Source organism: Falco punctatus (assembly GCF_963210335.1).
Source record: "Falco punctatus genome assembly, chromosome: 6".
Classification (NCBI taxonomy): Eukaryota; Metazoa; Chordata; class Aves; order Falconiformes; family Falconidae; genus Falco; species Falco punctatus.
The window spans coordinates 84,614,900-84,637,872 of NC_137585.1; the positions used below are offsets into that span (position 1 = coordinate 84,614,900).

The following is a 22,973-nucleotide window of genomic DNA, read 5'->3' on the forward strand; positions in this document are numbered from 1 at the left end:
TGTCCTTTCCTCTCAGGGATGCAGCTACTGTATTCTGTACTTCTGAAGAAAGGAAATAATAGGATTAGAAAAACATTGAGGACAAGGGGATGTCAAACAAAAGAAAAGCATGCTGCAGTTCTAAAGCATTCTCATCTAGTATTGGGAATTGTAATCCATTTGTGCTAAAGACTTTGCCTCTGCTCATTATACAAAAAAACATAAAAGACACATACTTTGATACCGTAGTTTGGCCTATAGGGAAATGCAATTATAAGACATTTGAGTGTGCTGGGTTTGGCTGGGGTAGAGTTAATTTTCTTCATAGTATCTAGGCTGGGGCTGTGCTTTGGATTTGCGCTGGAAGCAGAGTCGATAACGCAGGGATGTTTTCGTTACCGCCGAGCAGCGCTTGCACAGAGCCAAGGCCCTTTCTGCCTCTCACCCCACCCCACCAGCGGGTGGGCTGGGGGGGCACAGGGAGCTGGGAGGGGACACAGCTGGCACAGCTGGCCCCAGCTGACCAAAGGGATATGCCAGACCATGGGATGTCATGCTCAGCAATAAAACTAGGGGCAATGCTGGCCAGAAGGCCACTGCTGGGGGACTGGCTTGACATTAGTTAGTTGGTAGTGAGCAATTATTTTCATTTGCATCACTTGTGTTCCCTGGGTTTTATTTCTCTGTCTTTGTTATTTGCCTTTTCATTATGATTTTTTTTAATTATTATTATTATTGTTGCCAATATTATTTATATTACTATTGCTATTATTTTATTATATTTCAATTATTAAACTGTTCTAACCACAAGTTTTCTCAGTTTTACCCTTCCAATTCTCTTCTCTCCATCCTGCTGGGCATGGGAGGGGAGTGAATGAGCAGCTGTGTGGTGCTTAGATGCTGGCTGGGGTTAAACCATGACAGAGTACATGCAATTTTAGTCATTATTAAGCAACCTGAAGTACAGTCAGCCACAAACGCAACATTATCTAAGGGTTACAACATGTGAGACAGCCACCAATCAAATAACCTTAAAGGTCTAGTGCTTACTTAGCATATAAAAAATTAGTAATATAGAATGCCCATTTTTTAGAAAAAGGATTCTGTACATCTAGAAAGAAATGCAAAAATGTGGGCCAACAGGAATAACTAATTTCTGTAGGCACTTGCAACTGTTGTGCAGAAGTTAACTCAGATCATTATTCAAATAAATAGCCTTTGTTATATAGCACAGAACTCCAAGCAAACCCTCTAAATCCAAATACCTAAAGCCTTCTTTTGTATCACCGTTAGGCAGTTCTATTAAGAAAAGATACACTATTTAAATAAGTCACAGTAACATCAGATATACAGCATAACTTTTAAAGAAAAGCTTTATGTTCTATTTTCTTGGTCTTCAGAGATATGAATCGGGGGCTTTTTCATGTACTTCTGTATCAGCTCAGCTTCAGGTACGAGGCTAAATAAGCATTCACTTAAGATTTAGTTCTGTTGAATTAGGATGGTGTTGAGAAGAGTGACCTTCCCTGCATATTAAAGTTTACATAAGAAAGGTGAAAAAAACGTTTTTGACTTTGTAAAAGGCTATGCTTTCCATTTAAACAGAGCAGCAAGCAAGCACAGAGCATCCTTAAGGGTGTTAGAGTTGTGTGCTAATCACTCTGAAGTCTGTAACTGTGAGTGAATAGCATTTGACTATTGGTCAGGAAATCACACAAAATAAAAAATGAAACCTATCTCTATGGAAAATATGTCAACTTTCAAAGCAATATCAAAGCCAATTTTAAGGCTTAGGATATTTCTCCTATCAAGACCAAACTAAAAATAGTAAAATCTAAAAGTAAACCAAACCATACCTCACTCCCCCAACCCCCCAAAACAAAGCCAACTACAACTAAAAAAAAAACAAAAAACAAAAAACAATCAACCACTTTTTGCTCAGAACATGTTTTTCTGTACCTTGTATAAGTGAGCTTTAAGTCTCAGAGAAGAGGACTGTTGGGATTTCAAACACAGTAAAAGAGAGTCCAGTGAGACTGTGAGACTCAGCATCAGCCTCTCTCACATCTAGATCAAGGTAATTCAGATGAGAATTCATTGTTTCGGAAATGAGTCAAACTCAAAGCAGAATGGGAGCAATTTGAAATTCTCCATTGCTGCAGTTAGCAAAGCCAACCGACGTTTACAGAGGTGTTCTCACAATGCCTTTTCTTGGCCAATTCTTGTGTGCAAACGCCATAATGATATAACGTAATAACGCCAATCAGCTTTACACCCCTATATTCCTCAGCGCACATTTAAACAAGGCTTATGCAGTTTTACCCAGGTGCATGTACATTTCTATGTACTGAGGTATGCAAAGAAAAAGCTGAGATCAAACCCCCACCCTCTCCCAGGTGAACTCACTCTCCCACCCCACTGAGCTTAGTTATTCATGAGAAGGTACAGCAGGTTCATCCTATCAGAAAATACTACTCAAACAGGGTAAAGCTATCAGTGAGTACTTTGGAAAATGCTGCTGGAAAGTACCATAAATGTCCATCTGCTCTCTGCAGAAAGCAGGATGCTGAGATGGGGAGATAACGCAAATGTTCACAGAGAAATACAAGTTACTGAATCTTTCTGACCCACTTGGCTGCTAGCGTATCTATAAACCAAAACACTAAATGTAGTCATCAAAAATATGGCTGTCTACTAACTGCAGTAGGATTTGCAGTTGCAAAATGTTGTCATACTGCTACAATCAAATGAAAGTTCGACTTAGCAGTATTTTCAGCTGTCCAACAAATCGCAAAATCATTGGATGTCACCTGGCCTTTCACAATATCCCTTACTGTGGCAGTATTTTGAGTGTCTTTTCCTCACATATAATAGCAAAAATCATGAAAAGCCCATAAAGCTGTATTTTTCAGCACGTCAAGCATGCGGTGGCTGTAGTTCCACTGACCAACTCTGTCACAGGTCTGATCGACCTCACAGCTCTGCTTCATAGGATTTCCACCAGACTGCTCCTTCCTGGAGTATTTTTAGGGCCCACATAGCAGCACTTCTGTGAGAAACTTATCCCCTAATCTCCCTGCTTGTGTCCCTGTGTTAACCTTGCAGATTGTCCCCTGACTCCACCAGCCAGTCCTCCCCACAGCCTGCAAGCCAAAGAGGCAGGAGAGCTATTCTTCAACCTAACAATACCTAGAGATCAAAGCAAAATTGTTCACTACTAAAGCATGAAAAATACATGGATCTAGACATAGGCAAGTTCTTGCAAACATGCAGACTTTGACATCTTTTTAAGCTGTACCTTAAGTGTCTTCATGACATTTCAGTGCATCTCAAGGGTTACTTCTGAACCCTGGAGTCTTTTCAGACCAACTCATTTTAGGAAGACCAATAGCTAAGCCACATACACACAGGTTACTCAGTGGCAAAGTTCTGCACATCAGTTCTTCTCTTTTTACCTGCTGTGCTTCACACCAGGCTTTTTGGTGATGCTGAAAGTCTGTCTATATATAAAAAATGTGGCCTCTTTACTCTGTGTTTAGTCATTTTCCACCCTCTTCCTGCAGATGGACAAAGTATATTCATTTTTGGTCAAAGCACAGTTATTAAATTTTAAGTATTGTCCTGAGGCTGAACAGTATGTGTTGGAAACCTTGTCAGTAAATGTAGATAAATATTTACCAAGAAGTATTCACAATACAGCAAATTTCATAACTACAGAATAATTCTGTAATATTGATTGGAATCCATGTATCATATGCAAGTTCCCCTAATCATCACATGTACCTGCTGATGTCTCTTTAAGCTGCTGCAAGGACAGGCAGCCTCTGCAGTTGTTGCAAAATGTGCATTTATATAACAATATACATGTATCTACACTAATTTTAGCTTCTGCCATCAGGGTAAAATGTTTGCAGCTAAAAATAAAGTTTGAAATTTTTCTAAACAATCTATTCATACTTACTGTACCACCAACCATACTCACACATGAATAAAACCCAAAGGATTTTCCTGTTAATTTCTTCAGCATATATTTAGAATTTCAAATATGTTCAATTACAGCTTAGTCAATTTTCTACCTTTCTTCTGATTGTTCTGCATCTGCCCTTTAAATGATGAGACATCACTCTGCTGTGACTGCAGTATAGACTATTTCCTTTCACTATTAATAATCCCACTGAGAAATATGAAGCAGCCTGGCAAGATTAGTATAAGTTTATTATTTCCCTAATTTTCCAAAACTGAATATTTCCCTTGTCACTACATGGATAAATTATATTTACCACTACTCTTGTCAGTCCAAAAATATTTTCACATTCAGAAGTATGTGCATGCTCTCTGATTTACTACACAGTAGCAGAATAAAGTGGCAGAAGAGAATAGAATACCGTTAAAGATGGGCAGTAAGCTCATTCCTTCAATTTATATTATGTTTAGGTTCGGGTGGGTTTTTTTTGTTTTAACTGGTTGCCATGTGAACTGGCAATACAGCATACAGCCTTCTACACCTGTTAATGCCTTCCCATTTTGAGAAAAGATAGGCAGTTTTCAATGTATCTCTCTCTGAGAAGAGATTGCCTTGCAGACTAGACCTCATGCAAAAGAAGAATTCAAAGTATCTTAAGCAAAGCAGCAAAACTGCAACTTCCCCCAGGCAGACCTGCCAATATTCTTTAATTTGGGAACAAAACTACTGACTTTATTACTCCAAATACAAAATCATCATTAACAGGACTAACAGCAAGTGCTAACGATGGAATAGCTCTTGAATATTAGGATTTGGTTATTCATCTATTTTCAGAAATTGAGCATTTTTGAATGAAAAACTTTCATAATTGGTGTCCAAACTCTACACAACATGTTATCTTGTAATTCAAGAATAAATTAAAATGCATAGGAGTATGAAAGTGTTTGTGAGAGAGACAGAGGAAGGAAAAAAAGAAAATATTCCTTACAAGAAAACAACACTTTGATTTAATGCCAAAAAAATATCAAGACTGCAAAATACGATGCGAAGGAACTCTTACATTCCAGCCATATGCTGAGACTAATCTTTTCTAGAAAAACTGTATTCAATACAAGTGTATCTGGAGAAGAGCACTTAGCTGGGTACAAGACAGAGACACTTGTACTTGATTTGTAAGGGGAGGAAATGGAAGAACAAGAGGGAGAGGAAAAGCTATATTAAGAAGTCAAATTGCAGGAGCCCTTTGACTGCTATTACAAACTGAAGATCTTCAGTACTGGAAACCTGCCATTAATCTCATATTTACACGGAAAGCACATGGTTCTTTTTATCTGAAATACTTACAGTAATGACAGGAGCTGGGACTAGACAGATAAACACAATATGTCTGGTTATCAAGAAATTTAGATTTCTTATCTAAATTTGGGGTTGAAGCTGATATTTGCCTACTGTGAGCAGATAGTGCATCCGCTCAGTGAAACTTATGTTCCCATCATTTTTACTGCTAATAGAAGTGGTGAAATAACACTTTGCATGGGGCCCAATTTTTCAGGAAGCAGTCATTCCTAATGGGGAGGTAGTCCAATTACTGACTTCTCCCCACAATCACAGATGATGAAGCCTTAAAGTTTACAATGGTGAAGGCCAAGAGGCTAGGCACAAACCCATAAAATTCATTAAAAAGTTTTTAAGCCCAAATTGCTCTGAGTGAAACATTTGAGCTAAACAAACAAGCATTCTGTGATGCAACTCTTCTCAGAAAATTTCCAGGAAGGAGTGCCTTTTGGTGCATTTTTAACCAGATTCGATAAATACAGCAGCTGTATACATCTGCTTCTTTCTATACGTCTGATCTGAAAGTGGGTGACTGGGAGTGGCCATGTTTATTTATCAGCTTTGTTTAATTTTTTAACAGTTCTGGAAGCATGTGTGTTTTTTAACAGGAAACTGTGTCGTCCTTTGAACAGCTGTGCTGTGTAATGCAAAACAGCAAAGTTTCTGTCTTGCTTAACCAGCCAAGTCGAAGCCAGGGGAAATAGGAGGCCATGACAATACTTCTGCAAGGAAGATATAAAGTCATGTCTAGTTCTGTTTTCAGGGTATTCTGTCATGTAGTTTATTGGCCTCATTATAGGTAACATACCCAACACACACCTCTACTTTGATCACAATACTAATTCTGGTGATTGGATTGAAGTCCCCATATGGATACTCAAGCCATCCGATGAAGGACTTTTGAAAGCAAATGCTGAAGGAATGCAAACATAACAACTCAAGCTTAACCCCATCATTCATTAAAAAAACTACATTTTTTTTTCTCAGTGTGCTATGTGTCCATCTCACTCTCGCTTTTATTTACATAAAAATTCTACTGATTACACAGAAGATGGCAATTAAACTGAATCACTGTATGGGAGTGCTGCCAAAGACACAAACCCCGGTCCTGCTGTACATGCATCATATAATGGGGATATCAATTAAAGTGCCCAATACTGAGCACAGAGATTATCTTATTTCAACATATGCACATACTCTTACATTTCTGAATCATAAGGCCACAGTTCATCTACTGATCTACAAGCAGATTCTTTGCTGGGGGATAACATTAAGACTGTTAGAAAAGCGTCTATACATATCTCAAGCTTTTTCTCATTTGTTCTTTTTAACACCATTGAGTTATACATAAAAAAACCTGTAGGCAATGTCAACACCATATTTGTCATTGCTTAAAAGTCATCACATCTCTATTCCAAATCCATGAACAAAACATACCAATTCTTGAAATAATTAGGTTTACTCCTTAGAGGATGCACTCTTCATAAACATTCAGTGTTACAGTGCTTGTGAAGGTGCAAGCTGGGATTGACAGGAAGACTGAGTGACTACTTACCCCTCACACTCTGAATGCAAAACAATTCTGCCAGCTGCTCATGTCATGAAGGTAACATTGCACCTCTGAAACTAGCTGGTTTATATTTTAATGGTACCCTACTGCTTGGCTTCCTGTCTCACATTTGCTGAATCAACACTATCACAAAACAGCAAAAGCCTGCCTGACACAGCAATGTTTCAATACATGATGATTCATCATGACAGGACACTGAAAGCCCTGTGGCATGTGCAGAAAAGCTTTAAATAGTACTCAGTTGTTAACTTATTTTAATTAAAGAGGCAAACACACAAGAGAGAAGAAAACAATCTTATTGTATCACATCATTTTTATTTGCTCCACTTACCAGCACAGGACTGTTTTGATTCCATTAAGAAATTCTATTTTAAAAGAATGTTTTCTTCCCCACTTTCGTATTTTCCTTTCTTTTCCGTATAGCATATCTAAAGGCACACAGCTACTGGCTGCAAATACTACAGAGAATCACTAAATATAGGACAGCATGAAAATATGTTGAATACATTTGTCAGCACTATATTAAAACAGAGCTGTGTAGCAGAAAGATTCCCACATTGCTAATAGATACTGGCTTTATCACCTTTCCCAAGGTGAGAGTGCCAGCACAGGTATCATAATCTGTGACATTTTTGCAAATTGGCTAAGGCTATTTTATTTATTTTTTCCTCCATAAAATACATGCTGAAAATGTGCTAATGAAGGTTACCGAACTTTTTAGTATTATATTATTAGCAGAAATTCATTATTTTACTTGAAACTACAGAGGTCTGAATAGCTCGTTTGAAGTGTTGCCAGCACAGCTGCAGAGTGCATCTCAGATTAATAGGAGCCATGACAAACAGAGTAAGTTACCCCCATGTAAACTTTCCATCAGATATACACAGCAGGTAAACACTTGCAAACTTCCATATTTTCTCTGTACTGTGAAGTCATCACAGATGACATTATGTTGTTTATGTAGCAAGGGACATCAAAGCAGTATGTCACATCAGCAGAAAATCCAGAAATAGCACAAGAAATATTTCCACAAACTATTTTCAGCCTTTCTCAGGAAAACTACTGTGAAGCTGCATGGTAGAGCTGAAAAAATACAGCAGTTTGCAGGTTTACTAATCCATGATATAGAAACAGACCAGTGTTCCTTAATAAACAGCTTTTCAGCTTCACAACAGCTCTGCAGAACAGAAGGGCTGTAGAATTCCCTATCAGAAAGAGGAGTTTCACTCATAATACAACTCCATCATTGATCTTCTCTTTTCAAATACATTGTGAGATTCATGGTCCTACCTGAAAATCTCACATCCAGAGCAAAAGTAGCAGAAACCACCACTTCCCCAGACTTTAAAATCAACTAGTTACTTTTATTCCTTACAGGTAACAGAAGGTCCACTGTGTGTGCCAAGACACTGGCAGGGTTAAACAGCTGCCTCCAGCACGTTCTACAGCCTCTGAGCAACTGAGGAGCAGTGCAGGGAAATCGTTATTGATACTTTTCAAATCACTACAAAGTACATCGCCGGTGCCAAAAATCTCAGCTATGCTCACTTCAGAAATGACAGATTTTTCGTGTTGGTTTTGATAAAAATACTTTCGTTGTTGGGAAAGTATAATGAGAGAGAGATCAGTACAGGTGGTAGCAGAACAGTTTATCATTTGAACAATATCACAACAATAACCAAGTATATTAATTTTTTAGCAAATATGGAAATCATTACTGTTTTCTTAACATTGGTTACTTATTGGAGGCACATATTTAGCTGTTGTAATAACCACAAAACAAAAAAACAAGTCCAAATTCTCTTTCCCTTGATGACTACACATTTGTACTGATTCTCCCATTTCCAGCAAATTACTTGGGTCAAGTGCAAGATACTCTTAATAGGGTTTGTTATCATGCAGGCTTCTGGCAGACAGCAGTATCTTACATTTCCACTACCATTTCTTATCATTAAACGTCCATGTAAGTCTCCTGGTTTTAGCCGATATCTTGTCTACTGTTCTTTTCTTTTCACATTTAAGTCAATAATCCTCCAGTCAAATTAGTCATACTTAAAAAGCTTACACCTATCTGCTAATTTGCAATAATAAGTAACAGAGGGAATGCAATGTTATATGAAATATCCTACACAAAAGACAGGGATATGTACTCTACATCCATGGTATAAATGGCACAAAGTAATGAGATTAAATTGCAGCAGGAAAAATTCAGGTCAGGAACAGGAAAAGCATCCATAGAAGCAGGGCAGCTAAAACACTCAAGCAGAGTACTCAGGGTGCTGTCATGCCTGTCATTGCAGGTATCCAAGAGCATAGGCAAAAATCTACCTTGAAGTGTTATAGGTCTTGTCAGTCTTGCTGTGGGTGAGATGGTTGAAATAACTTCTTGTAGTCCCTTCCAACTCAATATTTCTAGAACGTGCAGGAGACATGGAAAATACAAAGTTCAAAAACTGGACTAAAAAAGTTTATATGTTACCTTTTAAATTAGTATCTGAACTCATCTCTAGACCCCACTTCATTCTTTCAACACCTATTAACGGGAAGCACACCCCTGGGGAACTGATGCTTCTAAAGTAGAAAGTGGGAGAAGGAAGGGGGTGGCAAAAATCATTAGATTTAACCAACACTATAACTGATAAGAAATTCACCTTCTGCTCTTTTTTCCCAGTTGGGATTTAGAAACTCATAAAAGTGACATGGCTCAGGTGAAAAGAAGTAAGTATAAAGTCCCACTAGAAATGCTAAATAATACAACATTCCTTGATATTATTGTCATTCATAATAGCAATGTCTCATTAAAATATTAATGAAAATGACACTGAGTTATACCAGAATAACTTCGACAGATCTCTTTTACCCATGGCTTCAGTTTCTCCGGTGATTCTCTTCATAGCACTAACTATACATTTTGATGTCAGAAATGTTTGAAATGTAGTAAGACAAGAAGAACCTTGAAAGCATGTACCTATCCAGGAAAAGGCAGGTAGCCCAAAGAAACCTGAATCCACGTTCCAAGGAGCCAGAAGCACCATGGCAGGAACCACACAGCCTACTCTGCTCCAGCGGAGGGGATCACCATCTGCAGTCACCCCCATGGGCACCCCTTGCCCGTACACTGCCTTTTCTGACCTGTCAGCGCAGCTGTTCCTACAGTGGCACAGTAATAATAACCCAATCCAAACGCGTGATCCAAGCTACAAAAGCCTCTGTAGTTGTGACTCGGGTAGTAGTAAACTACTATTTACACTACTTCCACTAGCCCAGCTCAATCTGAGTTCACTATTATCAGGACACAATACCATGAGCAGAGGAGTTGGTCACATAAGAGGATGAAGGGGAAGAACGTCCCATGTAGCTGGTCTCATAACCCTCCTAGATGGCCCAGCAACAGCTGAAAGAGGATCTCTGCTCAGGCCTCCAAGGAGCAGGAAAAGGTGATTGCGCCCTTTTCCCCACCAGTGGAATGCAACTTGGGGCAACACTCCTGTGTTTAACAGCACCCTGGTCTTGCAACACTTTTCTCTGAGCAGACAATAAATATCCACAAATAAAATTGAATCCTTTCCCACGCTCCTTTTCCTTTATTCTTTTATGACTTTAAAATAATTTACTGAGAATTCTCTGGTAAAGAATAATTTTTTCTAGAGACTCCTAACCTGTGTCATTTAAAAATTTGTCAGTATTGAATTCTAGCTCTATTTCCAGGCTACAAAGTAGTCCATAAGATTAAAAGGTTAAGGAAAGGCAGCTAATTTTTGTGCATAAAGAAAGTTTATGGGCAGATTGCCTGCTTTATGGAGACAAGGAAGCTCACAAAAGTTCTCTGATGACAGTTACAAAAGAAGCAAGATTGCCATTCTTCAAAGCCACATAGAAAAGATCAGTAGAACTCTCTAGTATTTGATACTTTAATGTAAGCCTCTGTAATTAAACAATAGATTTTTCTATTAGAGAAATGATTGGATTAAAGATGGGTTGATCGAAGATTTAAATTTAATATGGCTACTTTAGATACTCTAATAAAAATGTTCCGTTGATTCTCAAACCAGTAGAACTTAAATTAAGAGCATTTAAGGGAACACCTCATCACATTGTGAACTACAGTATGTTCTTCTGTATTGAGCATAAAATTTCATCCTTTTAGGGAAAAAAAGAAAAGCACATGAGATTTTCTGCTGATCTTTGCAAGCAATAAGGTAATCAAATTTATACATGACCCTATCCTTTGAATTTTCTTAGCCTAATTGCTCACTACACCCACAGACTCACGTTTCTAGAAAATAATATTTTAATAGAATTTAACACATACCTTTTCAACTGCATTTTTTATTCATTTTCATGTAGAATGTAGCTCTCAGCAGAGGACCAAACCTGTATCAACACCGCAAACTTCACCCTGTTTCCCACCACATGTAGTATATGATGCATAAGTCTATCAGGACAATGAAAGGAACTCTTTGGACACCATAATCACCTTTCTTTATCTTACTCTCTGAAAGAGTAAACTAAAAGTGATAACTAAAATGCAATAGCTTTCTTGCCTTGTTTCAGTAAAACAACAGTACAATAGGCCACATTCAAGACACCTATGAAAGAGGAAAGGTATCAACAGCATGAAAATTTCAGTTCATAAAAAAAGCTAAATGTATATAGGTCAACTAATTGACAGGAATGAAATTCCACAGTAAGTGAACAGAATGAGCAATTACTGTATCTATCAGCATTTCAAATACCACATAAACATTCTTAGCTCAACTGCATAACTAACATAACTCTGAAAAACTATTTTCTGTTACATCTATGGCATATTTCACCAAATGATGGGCAATTTGTTCACTCATGTTCTCAAGCCAATAAAACATGTAAATCTGCCCATCAGATATCCTTTTACTTCAGTCTTGATTTCTTCATTTATCATTTACTCCTTTGAAATGATGCAGACTAAATGCTCATTTGTTTTCACAGTGCCAAAGACCATCCAGTCTAACTTTTAAGTATATAACGAAGTAGATACTGACACCGAGACCCTCATCATTCTTCTCTTCGTTGTCCATATAAAAATGACAGACTTCTTCCACAGGCATCTCAACCCACCCAAAATCTCAACAATTTTCTCTCTGAAAATCTGAATCTTACACTGGATTCTACATCTGAATCTGTCTTTAAGAAAACACCATATCTAATTCTCAATTGACCCTGAATTCTCAGTTTGGGTTCTGAATGATTTCCTTTAAAAAAAACCCTATTTTCTAAATGTTAAGGTTAAAGTAAATTACTATAAATTCTCCAGTGGCTCTACTGGTGATCACAATGGATGTGGTTATTTCAGCAGGCTGGAATTACACTGGGAGAAACTGTAGGCATTGTGTTGAATGGTCCAACACATAATTCTAAAAGTAGTGGAATAAGTTGAATGTCAGGAAATATTACATGAAAAGAATATAATAAAGTGTGAAATAGTCTCATAAGAATAAACACAGAAGCAGCAAGACATAGCTACCTGATGTTAGACACACAAAGGCACCTCATATAGTATACAGAATATATACAGAATATACGCATATGCGTAATACTTCCATAAGACCACTTTTTCTTCATTACAGTAATGTACATACAATTACTTGCTCTCACATATATGTGACAAGAAAGGTGAAAAATGCAGCATGTTTTCCTTTAGAGCCATGCTTGCAGGTATGAGGGCCAACTTTGACAATTCTCTTGCTTAGAATATTGCTACTTCTTAATCTCCCTTACCACCTGTATAACAGGAGGAAAGAACATGTTTTAAAACTTTTAATTTCTGTGGGGTTTTTTGTTTGTTTGATCAGCAAGATGAGAATTCTAACTTATTGATGCTTCTTGAGTTCGTGAAAGGATAGCATTTGAATTCTCAGGGACAGAATGTTTGATATCAATATTACAAGGGATGATTCCTGAAAAAAAGACCCATAAACCCAGACTAAAGAGAAGGAAAGCACATGCAGGATGACAAAATGGTAAAATTTTAAAATGTTTCTATATAACTGTTGACATTGCATACTGGGCACAAAACATTCTTCCCCTCTCGATCATTACATCTCAGTTTTCCTTTCACAACTGGTTATTAAATATATTATTATTTGGGAACTTTCTTTTTATTGTATATCATAAGTAACACTGAAACCCTGTTTCTGTAGCCATTAAAGAGGTTTATTTACAACAGAAAAGAAGATTTGAAATATTTAGGTACGCAACTTAAAACCTGAAAATTAGTACTTAGGGAAAATATACTCAAAGTAGAATAATTTTATAGTTTTCTGAATAAGCAGGGGATATCAGAAGCACAAGTAGCATGAAAAATAATAGAGGTCTCTGGAACCCTAAAAAAAGATGTAGCCAAGCTGAGTAAGGAAACTGCTGTTTCTCCAGCTTCTGCAAATGGCAAGCAGCTGTAGCACAAGGCAGGTGGTTTCATTTGCAAACATGCACTTTGCAGTTAAGAGTCAATTTTTCTTAATTTTTAATGATCACAAGATCTATGCTTTATGTTGGGACTTTTTTTTTTTCCCCATCTACTGCTCATCATTCACTTTTGTTGTGCTTTGGGATTTTTTTAACTTCAAAACACTTCACATGTCAATATTATTTCCATTACCACTCTCTTTTTGAAATGTTTTTACAACTTCTGCCTTCCCTCTTTCCTTCTGTTTCCACTTGCTTGTTTTCCAGACAACTGGGAATTTGAACTGAGCTCTGGGAATTGGAAGAGGCATCCCTCCTTCCTAAATCACAAGGTAGAGCCTTGCATGGATCTATCAAGAATTTCTCCATATAACAGGCTCATAAAACAAAGACTGTAAGTCTCAGACTCAAAAAGGCCAGGATCATTAGAATTTAATCTATGGTAACTTTTTATATAGAGACAATTCAAAGCAACCAGGTAAAGCAGTATAGAAAGAAAGACCATATTTAAACAACTCTCCTCCACAAACGTCTTTGATGTCAGATTTGACTTCATCCTACTCAGCAGCATATGAAGGGATGGGGAACTCTGTACAATCCCCACCAGCCCCTTAGAAAGTCTCCCCAGCGCACAGGAGCTGGTGTTGCTCCTGGCTGCTCTCAGCCTCCTGGTAGCTCTGGATCATCCTCTCCCTCACTGCTTAGGAGCTGGCAGTAACAAACAGTTGTAATATCCAGTGAAAGTTGCAGAATATAGACATTTCCTTATAACTTGCTCTGAATGTCCAGTACTTTTTCCTTCATGAAATGTTACTTTTAACACCTGCGACACGTCACCTATTCATCATTTCCCAATATGCAGTACCAGTAAAAGCAATCCTTTTCTGCCCACCTGTTGACAACCATGTATATTATTGTTGATTCACCAATTTCTGTCAATTTGCTTGGCTAAAATTGCTATTAATAACTTATGACATAATCACAGATTTGGAAGCTTCTCTCTAGTTTCTTTAGAAAGTTCTGTGAATGCGTGAAACCCAATAAAGTAATTGAAACATTTTCTGAGAAACTCAGAATTATATATAGGGTGATTTTTTTACTTTTTTTTTCCTGTGCCCAGCGGTTCATAATAAATGAATGAACCAGGTTTCAAAATTCCTGCTTAGCAGGAATATCCTGTCACCCAGCCAGTGACCTGTTGCAACATCTATTATTAGATGCACTATTTAATTAGGATACATACTCAGGAGATCTGCTTAATCAGGATGTCTCCCAGTGAACGAATTTAAGTCCAGCAACGCTCATTGGCGATGACTTCCATAATGGGGACAGTAGCTTTCCTTAATTGGGATGCCTTAGGGTGAGTTAGTGTGTTCACCTGAGTCTTGTAGTACTTCTGTTTTCTCTGACAACAGCTTTCAGATTTTCTCAAGCTATGACAGAAAACACATGAAATATGTATCCATTGCCTCCTCCTAGCTCCAGCTGTGCAATAATGTCAGAAATAACACGGCTAAGGAATGTGGGTTTGAACTCCCTTCAAGCCAAGCTAAAAAATGAATTTTCAGTGAAAGGTATAAATTCCAAAGAGTAACATCAGGGAGAAAGCCACATTTAAAATTAATAACTCAACTTCATGGAAAAGCTTTCCTATAGACCTTAAAATTAATTTTCTGCAAGGGAAAAAATCTCCCTACTTACACTGTGAAGATTTTATCAAAAACAGCATGTGTTGTCTCATTCGTATAATAATTCGAGGTACCTACTACAGGCTTGTGGAACCAACAACAACATTCTTTTAAAAAGGGGGATAAATATGAAAGAACATAAATAAATAAATAAAATCCCGGAAACATCCTCTTTGAATATGTTTCTGGAGAGAAAAAAAGTCTAGGAAAAAGATTATCCATGTTGCTCAATTGTACAAGGGAAAAAATACATATCTAGTAAAAATACAGCTGTATGATGCACACATCATTTGCAGGGCACAAATGGCAAGCAGATGCCAACCTCTTCAACACTCTTTTAAAAAAGTCCCAGTAGACACATGGTCAATGTCTGCATACAAACTAAACTTTAATAGGTATATCGGGCCCTACACTTCAATAAATTACTCGTGCCTGGCTGAACCTTTTGTCCAGTAATACCAATCCAAAAAGTGTTTCAAAAAGACCAGCATGAAAAGTAGTTGAGCTCACAGGGCTTTTGCATCTGAAAATTTGGCTAATTGGGCTAATTAGAATTGCAACCCCAACAGGGGCCTTATCCAAAACGTTATTGATCACTCTGACCTAACAAAGAATATAAAGGTACTGAGAAACTGCCAAACACCAACCCTGGAAATCTGGCCCATCTTCAGAAAAGAAAGCTTATTTCCTTATTTCCTTATAGTATAAGCATCATAAATGTCAATTATATCCTTTAATTTGTATTTCTTAAAGGATTTGCAATTTGGGGAACATTATTGTAAAATAACAAGGTAATTTGAATAGAATTCCTTACAAAGGTTTGCTGCAGATACTTCACAACTTTTCTTTTGACTAGATTAATTATTTCTTATATATTATTTATAAATCCTTTAACAGGATTTATTGATCTTTTTTGATTGATTGCATTGATCAATTGATCACTATTGCAAAGGTGAGGCTAAAAGACTGTCATTTTTCAATTTACTTTATTAGCTCTGTCTTAAATGCAGCATAATTCAAACCAGAAAATATGAACTCAGAGCACACTTACTTTCGTCACTCAGATGATTTTCTTGTGAAGTCTGAAATAGTAATTTGAAATTAGTAGTGACCTTTCTTTCAAGTTTTGCATCTGCTGCTTGTAGCTCCATCATTACTCAAAATCCTTCAACACCTGGAAATACACACTTTTTGGATTTCTAGAAGAATCCCATAATATTTTGGTATATTCACTAGCCTAAAAATCATTTTTGTGAGTTTAAAAAATGCACTGTCAATAGCTTTATACTGGGGAGGAAGGGAGGAAAAGAAAAAAAAAACTGAAAAAAAAATCTAGGTCTTGCATTGGTATATTTCACACAAAAATAAATACAGTATGTATTTAATATTGGCAATACAATGCAGCAGGTCTCTGACTATTAGGGCACTCACACTAATCATGATCACATATGGCAGGGGGGCTTCTGAGTCCCTCTGTAGTTTTATTGACCCTTCTTGCCTCTGGAATGAAATCTTTACTCCAGTTTACACTGGAAAATTATGAAATTCCAAGGCCATACTGTGTGTATCTCCATTTAACTACAGAGAGAGAGAAAGAGAAGAAAAAGCACTGCCTCATTAGGTATTCTACCTTGGAACATGCATTCCATTTTACAAGAAAGGAAAATACTGAGCGCGACCAATCATCTGATTTTATTAGAGATATTTCTTTTCTGCATAACCATCATAAATTGGAAAGCTTTGCCCTGCCACCCAGTTTTGCTTAACTATTCCAGAACTAATCTTAGGTGCCTTTTTCTGTAGTTCTTCACAGATCCATTCAATTTCCATTGAAATCCTAATAAAATTATTTCACTAAATTTTCTCATTGAAATGAATTATACTCATTAGATATTTCATTCAAAGACAAATTTTTTTCAATATTTATGGTAAATTTCTACAAAACAATTTCACTGAATGTCCACTAGTTCTTTTATTATAAACTTAGACCAACTATGATCACACTCTTCACCGTTCTCTAAATTAAATTACCTAAATCCCTTTAATCCATCTTGATTTATAAGCCTGACCAACCCTTTCACCATCCTACTCACCCTTCCCTGGTCATCTCAAATTCATTACCATCTATTTTGAAATAATTCTACTTTGCTTACTGTAAGGCATGAGCGCATTTTTTATTTAGCTTAGTGTTGAGGGAACTTGTTCTGTTTCTGAAAGAGCTATCAAGAATTAGCTGATCAGCTAACCAACAGCCTCATCGCTTGCTCTTTGCCTTGCTGCCTGCAAGCTCCATGTTTTTAAAATGTTCTGGTTCTAACAGAAACCCCCACTGGCATCCATTAGCATGCTTTGCGGTATATCAAGCACAGGTTGATGTTGACCAGTACAGGCTGCATCTAGACAAATAAATAATATATGCTGCATAAATACTGTACTGAAAACAAGTCTTGAGGAAAGCGTGTTAAATAATTTGCTTAAGAAATATGGCATTCACTAAAATTTAAATACCCAATCTCACAAATGTTATTTGCTGGCCGCTATACTATCAAGCTCTTCAAGTTTACCAACCACCTTTAGCTAACTCTGGATTAAATTCCTTAAACTACTTACTGTGTCCCACAGATTTCTTCCTTGGTGAGAACTAAGTAAATACACACATTCCAGCCTGTTTCCACCATACTTGAGCTCCATCCTGCTGCAAGGCTTAGCGGGGCAGCTCTGTCCCAGGGTTAGGCATCAGACTGCAGCTCATGCATTGATCCACAGTGCCTCTGGCTTCTTGAGCTGATGCTGGGGAATCTGGTCTAGCAAAACATCTGGTGCAGCTTGCTTCTAACTCAGCACTGGTTCAGCCCCCAGACAAATGTCACGACCCCTCTACAACACGGCACTGCATCATCCCACAGCTCTAGCCCACTTCCTCCTTCTGTTTGGGACAAAAGGTCAAGCAATAAACACCCAGAAGGTTTTCTTCTACCTTGTCGCTCCTGGGATGACTCTGTTTACCTTCATGGATGGATATGTAGAGTAGATTGCAAGCCAGCTCACATACTGTACTGTTAGCTGTTGCCTGCTTATTTTTGCTATATCTTCTGCTCCTTTTAAAAACCTCTTTTTCCATGCTGAGAACCCCTTTAAGGTCATCAGCAAGGTCCAGTCGTGAAAGCTCCTGCTGATCGGAAGAGACTGAAGGCTGAAAGCCGTCTCTCACAGAAGGTCAGAGTTTAGAGCTGGTTGAAAAAAACTACTCTGTATCCACACATTAGAGAAGAAGAAAGCAAGCAGCTGTGTTATGTGCCTTGATTAAACTGCCTCTTTCATCACCAATTCTATCAGCCTCAGTTGAAGAAACCTTACCACCAGGCAATTTTTTAAAAGAAAAAAGAAACAAAATCTGCACTCTTTATGTGCACATATTCAAGTGCCATCTCCGAAAAGAACATCTATTGAAATAATTTGAGCTAGAAATATGCTGCTCATTGACAATCCAAGATAACCAAGGGCTTATTGATCTCTCTCTCCTCCTCCTCCTTCACTAAGAGAAAGAAATAATGATAAAGAGCTGCTGTTGAGATAAAATGCACCATACTTAACATCAAGTACAATGCATAAAAATAAAAAGTTTAGAATAAGCTGAGTTACTGTCAGCACAGTATCAGTGAATGTCTTGAGGGGTGGGGTGTAATGGGTGTTGATTTTTGGGTTTGGGTTTGGGTTTGGTTGGGGGTTTTTGGGTGGTTTTTTTTTGGTTGGTTGGTTGGTTGGTTTTTTGCAGCCCTACCTTTGCCCTCTAAATTCTACAGCAAATGGAAAGAAAGCAAAGGTAATATCAAATATGTACATCCTGGGAATGCAAAGCTGCACAAAATCCTGTGTGATTGTACAATCATATCCACATAGAGTAATTGCCATTACTTGTACACTTGAGGTCTGAGCTAGATGGATATAAGCCAGCTCCAGTCCAAATCCTACAGAACCATGTTACCCGGTTTATTATTTTAGGATTAACACTATGATAACACATACTTGCACCCAGCTGTCTGAGAGCACAGATGGAACAGGAGCACAACTGTCCAAACCTGTACATGTAAGCATGGTCTGTGTGTTACTGCAGATCTCTGTTTGAGGAGCTATGACAGGAATTCCATGGGCTGTACACAGCGGGTATGATTCTCCCTGACCTATCATTCACATAGGAGGTAATGTCACAAAAGACAATTAACTGAGCCCATGAGCACAGATATTAGGTGCAATAAGAACCTGGCTTAGCAGCATCTTCAAAGTATATTAATTCTCACCACTGATCTTGTGCTCAATTGTTTCCTTTTGCAGCTTCTAGGTTTTTTTCCTTGCATTTTAGTATGGCCAGGACAGATTCTGATGACAAAATATATAGCCAAATGCTGTGCTTTCATGACTGGACAGCTAATACCTGGCAGCATATTAAAGCAGCGGTTCATGGTTCCAATTTTCCTGAATAGAAATTAAAACACTAGAAAGCAATCACTAGTCTCTTGTCAAGTCACATCGATATTTTGTGCAGAGGTTCTCCATGTTATGGCCCTATCCAGCAGGGTACTGAGGATGTTCTGATGGAAACAGCATTCTGAGTTCTTACTGGTAACTGGGCTGTGGGTGGCAGTTAATCAGCATTTTCCAGGAAGAAATCGGCACCTCTGGACATCAACTAATGCATTGTCCTCCTTAACTGACTGTGTTTACTTCCACAGACATTTAATCAATAAAGCCCACCAAGTAACAGAATGGGTAAGACTGGATGCTTTTGATATTCAGTGTCATGCTGGGTGAAACTAAAGAGAAGCAGTGGAGTTTTAAAATCACAACATTTTTTCCACATGACTTAGGCACTGGTTTTGTGAATGACTAGACATATGCAATTCTATCACACTGAAAAAGTCAAATACACACTCCTTATTCTTAGCTAAGCACTGCATCGGTTAAAATATGCCTCTTCCCAGGACTTCTTGGAGATTCTTCCATGGATTTCCTAATTCCTATTAAATTTTGTCCATTCAGAGAGAAAAATAAAAAATGTCTACTTGACCATCTGATGCATCTTATTCCCACTGTGTTCTTACCTTCTATTGTTTTACCTACTCTAACCATAATGGCAGGATATATTCTTCATTTTGATGTCTCAAGTGGAATTTATTTTAAAATCTATAACAGGAAGCATGAAGAAAATATGTATTTCCTTCTTACCTCTGCAGTCACTTCAACCCTATAGATGCCATTGTTAGTGGTATCACAGTCCCCCGCTGCCTAGAGCCCCACTTCTGCTTTTGCCTAAGACTGTTTCATCCCAGAGAGGCTTAAAAAGCTCAGCATCCACGTCAAACAAAACCCACATTAAAATCAAACCTGAGTTCTGATTCCCATTTAAGTCCCTCAAGATGTTCAATTGTAAGAATATTTCCAGGATAACAGAACAGGACTTTCCATGAAATACAGTTGCAGCTGTCACTTTCAAAGATGACATGATTCAGTGAACAGCTGTGGTGTTTTGACCTTTAGCTGGACACCAGGTGCCCACCAAGCCACTCTATCACTCCCCTTCTCAGCAGGCCAGCTAGGGGAGAAAATAAGATGGAAAAAAGCTCATGGGTCAAGATACAGGCAGTTTAATGAAGCAATAGCAAAGGTCACATGTGGAAGCAAAGGAAAAGAAAAGTATTTATTCTCTACTTCCCATCAGCAGATGTTCGGCCACTTCCCGGGAAGCAGGGCTTTGGTACACATTGTGGCTGCTCCAGAAGACAAATGTCAAAAAATAATGAATGCCCCCCCTTCCTCCTCCCTTCTCTTAGCGTTTATTGCTCAGCAGATGTCATATAGTATGGTATATCCCTTTGTTCAGTTTGGGTCAGCTGTCCTGACTATGCCCCCTCCCAAGATCTTGCCCACCCCCAGCCTACGGGTGAGAGGTGGGGAATGTTGCAGAGACAGCCTGGGTGCTGTGCGAGCCCTGCTCAGCTGTAGCCAAAACTCTGGTGCGTTATCACCACCTTTCTGTCTACCAATAGGAAAATTAACTCCATCTCAGCCAGACCCAATCCAATAGCCTACCACTTTTTCTAAGAAATATGCAGCAAGCAGGACACTGATATTTCATGGCTACTTCGACCTCCATCTCCTGTCAGGTAGACCAAGGACAGCCTTCCAACCACCAGCCTGTGGAGAGTGCCCACTCCTGGTAACCTTTTAAGAGAAGGAGCTCTATTCTGCTCTTGCTGAAAATCTTAAAAAAAATCAGTGATGAGAACTTAAAAAGAAATGAGCTCCAATGGAAGTTTTCAAAAACTGCTGCTTCACCACTTGTCAAGAAAAACAAAAATCTCACTAGTGATGAGGGACTCTTTTTTTAGATTTTTTGAAGCTACAGAAAGAAGCCATACACTTTTCTGTTACTAGCTGTATAATGAGCCCACTTTAAGAGATTATAGAAGAGCTCTGGAAGAGATGATCTACTTTTTATAACAGAGCTCTGCTTGCATTCAGTGAAGGAGGATTCAGTAAAGGAGTTCTAACAGTGTGTGCTTCACTTAGAGAGCCCGCACAATCAGATTGTTTTTCTTTCATGTCTGATCACTCTCCTTTTTCAGTAGTGTCAGTTGTTTTGTAAAATGAAAAGGTATACATTACTTTTTCCATTCAGTTCCTATACTGAGCTATAATTCATTGATTTTAAAGAAATCTAGAACTTATTACTAACACCTGGTATTATCTCCTGCACAGTATACCTTACATCACCCAGAAGTTTCTAATTCAAACCCACACCTTTAGGTTGAACTGGTGAATTCTATTTTCTCTTGCTTTCTGCTTAGCTCCTGAATTCCACAATGCAGAGGTCATCTTTCTGTTCAACAGCCATCACATCACTAGTGCTCTAAAGCATTCAGCTAGAAAAATCTCCAGACTTGGCTGACAGTATTCAGCATTGAACTATTTTATATCATTTGCTGAATTTTTCATATCTTAGATAATGCTACTGGTAAACAAATTATTTCTCCTTGAATTCGTCCAGCACCAGTTTTAGCTATTGAATATTGTAATACCTTTTGTTCTACAAAGGATAGCTTCTCTCCCTGAGAACAGACACACAGACTGGTTCAAACCACGTCTTGACAGCTCTTCAGTGAGCTCCTTATGTTTCCCCTCATAAGATATACTTTCCAGCTCTTAAATTCTTCTTTCTCTGAACCATTTGTTTTAACTACAGGACCCAAAACTGAATACACTGTTTCAATATTACTCTCAGTAACACATTTAGAGGTAATCTCTCTTTGCTGTTCTAATTAACACTTCATTTATACACTTAATGATGCCTTTAGCCACCCAGCCAAAGCACCTTACTGGACGCACTTTTTTCTTCATATATTGCTCTGCAGTTAAATCAAATTCATGTGGCTTGAGTGCATCCATCTTTTCTGTTTGATCAACACTTTATAGCTATGACTTGTCATGGACGTTCTAACATTTATTTTATTTTACCACCTCATTATCCTTTCAATTACCTATAAAACTGAACCACTTCCAACCCAACAAGCCCTGCCCACCCCAATCTCAATTTTTACTTTTGTACATGGGAAACACATCTCTTCTCTATTTCAGGCCAAATTATGTATGTGGCCATTTTAACAAGTTTTCACCAGTTTATTCACTGAATGTGTTAAGCAGGCTGTAGTCCTTCCAATTATACACCGTAGATTTTCTGTAACATCTGAGTTTACATACCAGTGTAAGGCTAATATCAAGGAGGCTAGACTCTCCACACAATCACCTTTGAGAAGACACCGTATCTTTCCCAGATTTCATAGGCCACCTGAATAGATTAACCTTTCACCTTGACTAAGTGAGGTCATGCAAATTAGACCACAGGATTCTCTTTTCCTGATCCTACCTTCACACACAATATTTTTCATACGACAAAACATCTGTAGAGTAGTATCACAGTTCTGTTTGCTTTTGTTTC

At 38.0% G+C, this 22,973-nt stretch overlaps 1 protein-coding gene across 11 annotated transcripts in view; it reads right to left on the reverse strand.

Annotated features, from left to right (window-relative positions):
• GRM8 (glutamate metabotropic receptor 8) overlaps window positions 1-22,973 on the reverse strand; it is a 394,972-nt gene that overhangs the window by 242,251 nt on the left and 129,748 nt on the right. The window contains exon 1 of one of the 11 annotated variants that reach the window (XM_080393911.1): window positions 9,177-11,292. The exons of the other annotated variants lie outside the window; for them this stretch is intronic. The gene's annotated coding sequence lies outside the window, so the exon portion shown is untranslated. Of the gene's footprint in view, window positions 1-9,176; window positions 11,293-22,973 lie in introns of those variants that run through there. 11 annotated transcript variants of the gene reach the window in all.